At 36.0% G+C, this 6393-nt stretch overlaps 1 pseudogene; it reads right to left on the bottom strand.

Annotated features, from left to right (window-relative positions):
* Positions 1-4915: 4915 nt before the first annotated feature.
* On the bottom strand, positions 4916-5535 carry LOC132365517 (serine/threonine/tyrosine-interacting protein-like; annotated as a pseudogene).
* Between the last annotated feature and the right edge of the window lie 858 nt (positions 5536-6393).

Raw genomic sequence — 6393 nt, 5'->3', positions numbered from 1 at the left:
ACTGCAATAAAGACTCATGTCCTTGCTTTCCCCTCACTCTCTGCCTTTAACTGACTCTGGTGTTTTCTGTGTGGCCCCCTCCCCATGCTCCTCCTTTTAGAATCTGTGAATATAACAGGCTATCTTTTCAAAGGCAATCATCTCTTGATCTGTTGGTCTTGCCATACCTGAATAATAATAAAAAGCTATATTTTAAAATACTCTTCTATTTAATAACTGTTTGATTTTTTTTTTTGGCTGAGTGTAGCATTAATTATTTAGTCAATCCTTTATCAATGGATAATTATATTGATTCAATTCTGTTGTTATTTTTATAAGCACTTCAGTGACAGCTTTCATTTTTCTTAATATCTGGGGCAAAAAATTCTTAAAGATTTTTTCTTAGAATTATTTTGCACTTCGTGTAGATATTTTGCACTTCTTTGTGTTTGAAGAATAAGTATAATTTTTAACTATCTGCTGAGATCTATTTATGGGCATAGTGCTAGGATCTACATGGCACATGTTTTCTAGGTAAGCAAACAAATGAAAATATTAAGAAAAATATAAAAATAGTGATTATAATAACAATAGTTAGCATTTATCAAGAATATATTTCAGTGTCAGGCAATGCATTACTAATAATAGAAAAAAATGTAGACAGTGTTGTCTCTGTGCCAAACACCATTCTAAGTGTTGGACTTTTATTAACCCATTTAATCCTCAATAAAAATCTGTAAGGTGGTTGTTACTACCCTCCACATTTTATATACGTGGAAACTTAAGTAGGATTTTCTTAAAATTGCACGGTTTGTAAGGGAAGAATTGGGATTTAATCTTCCTAAGAATCCAGCAAAAAAGTGTCACTATATCCATTTTTTAAATGAGTAATCTGAGAGTAAGAGAGATTCAATAAATCTCTTAAGATCACATAATTGCTAAGTAAAAGAGGGACTTTGATAACTCAGGTCTGTGGAAATCCAAAACTGCTTTCTGCCAATACTGACAGGTGTCTCAGGGTTCAAAGTTCAGAGTGTGTGAAATTTTAGAACTAAAATGGTTATATCTGGTTAGGGCAATAAAGGGAAGCTTGCTAATGTATCCTGTTTAAACTGAACTTTGGTACATGGAAATGATTTTGGTTACGTGACTATGTGGAGAGCCCTGACAGCCCAGGAGGAGGTATCGCAAGGGCAAGAGCAAAGTTAAAATGTGTATGTCGCATCTGAACAGCAATGACGAGCCTGACTTGAAAAGTAGAAATAAATGAAAAAGACTCAGAAGTTCATCGCTTATGACACTTTCTGTTGCAAGAAACAGGACACCCAAACAATAGTGGCTTAAACAATAACATTAATTATATATATATATATGATGTAAGTTTAGGAGATAAAAATTTCTAGGGTTGCTTCAGTGGTTCAACATTACCAAAGATGTAAGAATTTTTCCTATTTTTGGTCTGTCATCCTTGCTGTGTTAGCATATTCTTCTCAGGGTCAGCTTGTTTAGCAGTCCCAGATGCCTCATGAAAACGCAATCAATTACTGCCAGTGAAGAAGAAAATGGTGTTTTGGTCCATGTGTGTTTGTGTATTTGTGTGTGTGTATGTGTGTGTTTAAGGGAGGGCAACTTTTCTAGGAATTCCTGGTTCTCTCCCCCATCTTTCATTAAGAAGGATCGGGGTACAAATCGCGCTTTATTTACAATTCTGAGCAAGTTTTTGGATTTCCAGCTTGAAAGATCTGAAGATGTGTTTGCTAGTGAAGAAAAAATAGGAACAGGAAAGGCTACTGGACAGAAAATTGGCAATGATTGTATAAATAAGTTAAAGACAAGCTAAGAGGTAATTGCAATAAGCCAAGTAAAAACAGCTAAGTGTCTGGGCTAGGGTGATAGGAGTAGGTTGAAGTAAGATAATAGGGTTATAGGAGTAGGTTGAGCAAGATAATAAAAACTTTTCAATTTGCAGGGAAATGATAATTGGTCCAGAAAAAAAAAAAAAAAAAAAAGATTTAGGGCTCTAAGCTAGTTTCAAGAATACAATCATGAGAAACCAGAATATGTCACTGCCATTAATTAAAACACAGAAGTCAACATCTGGGTCAGCCCCGTAGAGTTTTGCCTCACAACACAGTCCAAACGTTCACCTGCAGTTTCTAAAGCTGCTAAACTCTAATGCAGAAGGTACATCCTAGGCTCTGCTCCGAGTCTTTTCTTGTATATCTGCTTGCTCTGGTCTGGTATCTCCAGCACGTGTGCTTGCCCTTTGATGGGATTGCATGCCAGAATCTAATTTCTTGTTTGATCCAGGCTGAAGTTTGTTGTGACTCTGGTGCTCTCAATCCACTTCACTTTGTCTGGGCTCCCAAAACGGGCGCAGGAGTCTTAGCTTGCGTGATTAAGGGCATCTCAAAGGAGATGTTCTTTAAGAAATGATTAAAAAAAAAAAAAAAAAAAAAGCAGTGTATTTGGGTTAGAGACTACTGAGGTTGAGATAATTAGGGGACTGAAAATTGTGACAGGCTGGTGAGGTGGTTCAGACTCGTGGTTATAAAGGTCAGAAAGAGTATGAATCTCATTGTGTAAATTGATCCTCCATCAATATGAGGGTTGAAGACACAGACTTGGGTATGTTTAAACTAGCATCATACAATACACAGAGCATTTATTTTTGAGTCAGACACCCTTTACTATACATTTTTTTGGTATAGAAAAATTGGGACAATTTTTCTATCTGCTTCATCATATACTAGACTTGCTTTCTTTTATATAATTAGGTAAACTTCTATAATAGGACAGCTGTGAAAGCTAAATGCCATAATGGATACAAGAGGGAGGGGATATAGGGATATATGTATACATATAGCTGATTCACTTTGTTATACAGCAGAAACTAACACAACGTCGTCGTAAAGCAATTATACTCCAATAAAGATGTTAAAAAAATAATAAAATGGAAAAATAAATAAATAAAATAAAATAAATGGCATGTGTCTATACTATGTGGATAATGAACATTTAATTCACTTGAAAGAAAACAGTATAGAGAGAAGAAAATTTAGATAGTACAAAATTTTGAATGTAAGAGATTTTTTTGAAGAAAATGAAGTTAGAATACAGTTTATCAAAGGGAAGTAAGAAAGAATGCAATTATAGACTAAAGACAATGTACAATATGTTTCCCGCACTAGTTTTGTCATTCAGAAAGACTGTATTTCCAAGCCTCCTTTGGTTAAGACTCACTCTTCAGAAATAGGAACGTGTATCTTACTTCCAGTTTGAGGTAATTAATTGTATGTAGTTGAGCATTCTCCAAACTCTTATCTTTGAATATCAGCAGGGGAACTGTGCTAATATGAGAAAACTACATAGATGAACAGAAGATCTGGAGGAAACTGAGGTCAAAAGCCTGCTAGATGGAGAACAATGTTACACAGTTGCAATTTTGGTTAATAGGCTATCATCTAAGACAACCAGAAAAGCAGTCTATGTGCCTAATAAGGTTGTAACTATACAGGAAGAGGACATAAAATTGGATATTGATATTTTCTGTTGTATAATTTTAACTTCATTTGGCAAAATGTTAATCAGGAAGACATGAATTCAGGCTTCATGATGCTTGTTTGCAAAAAGAAGTGAAAGGGAATTGAGATGGCTCAGGTATCAGGAGCCTTTTGGAGCTGGGAAAACCAACTAATTCTGTTCTCCAAGCACAAAGAGTTGGGGTTTCAAAAGGCTCTGAGAATCACATGCCCTATAATAATTCTCAGTTAATTAAAATGCCTTGGTCCAAAAAGCCAGATTAGACTGTGGCCTTTTTTTTTTTCTCCATATTCCAAATAATTTACTAAGGTTTCTTCAAGCCTTAAGACTTTCAGTTTGAACTAATTTATGGTTTCAAAAAAAGAAATTACAGAAAAACATTCAAAACTTTTCACTGTTCTACATACTAATTTAGAGGTCATGAAGATTTATTTTTTATATTCTCTAATTAGGCAAGGTACTTTTCTTTCTTGGGCTTTGTTTAGAAAAAACAAAATAGTGCTACACTGGTTTATTATATTCTATTTAGAACCATTCTGGACAAAGAAAAAATGGGCTACACAGCTCTGAAAAGAACAAACACAACATCTGGCTTTTAAGAATGCTAAAGGAAAGTCAGTCACTTGAAAGTTTAAAACTCTCCTTGTTTTTGAGCATCTGGTATTATAAAGCAAAAAACATTTTCCTTTGTTCATTAAACTTTTTTTTCTATAGAATAAAATTAGGAAGCTAATAGGAAAAGAAGCAATTCTTGGATCATGTTAAAGTAAGAACAGTTGGCTAATGTCATGATTTAAAGATTATTAATAAGGGATCAAGAAGTTTAAAAAATTAAAAGATAATTAAGCTACTGAATTATATTCAAAAAGAAATGTGGCAGATTCCTGCGTTTGTTAATGCTTCTGTAAGAGGCTCCATCATAAAATTGAACTGTAATATTATTTTTAAAATGTAATACATAGAACACAAAATGAATTTTTAGCAAATTTTAGGAAATTTTTTTGTTATAAACTACCCAGATTTTATAAACAAATGCCCCCTAACTTGCATTTTGTTTAAAGTAACAACTTTATATCATACAAATAAATTGCAAGTATGAAAAGTGCATTATTGCAATAACACCTCTTTGCAAGTCCAAAATTCTTGGTTTATAATAAAACTGTAAAGAATTAAAAAAAAAAAAAAAAAGAAAGGAATAAAACCATCAGTGCCATCTATTGCAGAAGTCCAACATCTTAAAATGTTGCTCAACAAGTTGCAGAGAAACACGTCTAGAAGCAACATATAGTTGAAAAGAAACTACTGGCATTTTTACCGTTTTACATTCTTACTGTCTGTTGTATTTTCTCCTTCCCAAATAGAAATGCACATCCTCTATACTGTTGGTCTTGAATCAGCCATTCTGCGCAGTCGCCACTTGCATGTTTCCAAAATCATCTTCTTCTTCATGTGTTCTCTTCAAACTGCCTGTGGTGCCAGAATGAACAGATCACGACCTTTCTATCTGAAGGGGCGACATCATTTCTATTGTTCATTTCGCTAGGTAGATGGCTTCATATTCCTGAAGTTGATGGACAAATCCAGCATTAGGATTAATACAAAATCTTCTTTCTTGAACGTAAGCAAATGCATCTCTCCTGGAGATCCCTGCATTCCCATGGAAAAGAACTTTTCCTCTATTTTGTAAGCTCCCATCAATAAATTCTTTAGTCATGGGGAACAAACGTATTATATTTTCAATTGGATTATCTGCAATATCCAAGACTAAATATCTAAATAATTGTTGAAATTTGGGTTTAATAAGTTTGCTTCAATATTTTGTCTTATACATATTATATGAGTTATTCCATGTTTCTGTAGTATAGGTAGCTTGCTTTTCATGGCAGAAGAATACGGGCCTAAAAACAATCTAGGCAAAACTTCCTGCATCCCTCGTCTCAGAGGGTAGGCCCACTCCTCGGTGTCTTCTTTGCACTGTGGGAGCGAGTGGAACTCCAGCTTCATGTCCTCCATGGTCCCGGCCCACAGGCTTGGTAGTGGGGTGGGGAAGGGGATGGGGGGGGAATGGGGATGGGCTGGGGTGGGAGTTACCCGCCAACCCGACCGTCGGGCTGGCAATGTCGGTGAATGGAAGGAGGGAGGGTAGACCCGAGGACTGATGGGGAGGCAGCGGGCTACAACTAACACACGCAGACTAAAGGGTCCCAGCGACTCCGCGAGGGTTGGGCGGCTGGTGTCCGGCCGCCATGCTGCTGCTGTCTCCCTTACCCCCGAGCCTCCGCACCCTTAAGACCGTCCTGGACTGTTGCCTTTTTCCTGTTGTAAATAGTATCAATAAATTGCGGGGGAGGTGTTTTAGAGTGTTTTATTATGCATCAATAGATAACTAAAAAGAGGGGCCTAGTTCCCAATGTTCAGTTCAGAAGTAGCAAAAAAAATAATGAGATAAGGATAGATTACTGGAAGGCAGAGCTAAGGTAAGAGGGTACTCCCTTGTAGGAGAATCAGATGCTTAGCAAGAAACTTCCCCACTGCTATGGAATAGGAGACTTTCCAATGTTTACCCAACGGGATTTCTGAAATACTATAAACCAGAGAATATTATGTATCTTCTATTTTTTTTTCTTTGAATTGTACTGCTTATTGTAATTACCTTATCCCTGTTCCACTATTAAAACTTGGGTTTGGGAGGTGCTTATTTAGAACATGGATCTCCAGATGAAGAAAAGCCACATTAAGTTGAACTGGATAAAGGAACTTAATTCCCAAAGATCCTGAAATTTTACCTGATGAAATGACTGGGTGGGACTCTGATTTGTATTCCTTTGGAAGGATCTAGGTAGTTTGCAGGTTGAAGAGGATGAAAAAAGT

The sequence above is a fragment of the Balaenoptera ricei genome, chromosome 4 (genome assembly GCF_028023285.1).
Source record: "Balaenoptera ricei isolate mBalRic1 chromosome 4, mBalRic1.hap2, whole genome shotgun sequence".
NCBI classification, from domain to species: domain Eukaryota; kingdom Metazoa; phylum Chordata; class Mammalia; order Artiodactyla; family Balaenopteridae; genus Balaenoptera; species Balaenoptera ricei.
Note: the sequence above shows the minus strand (reverse complement) of the source record. Positions and strands in the feature narration are given on the sequence as shown.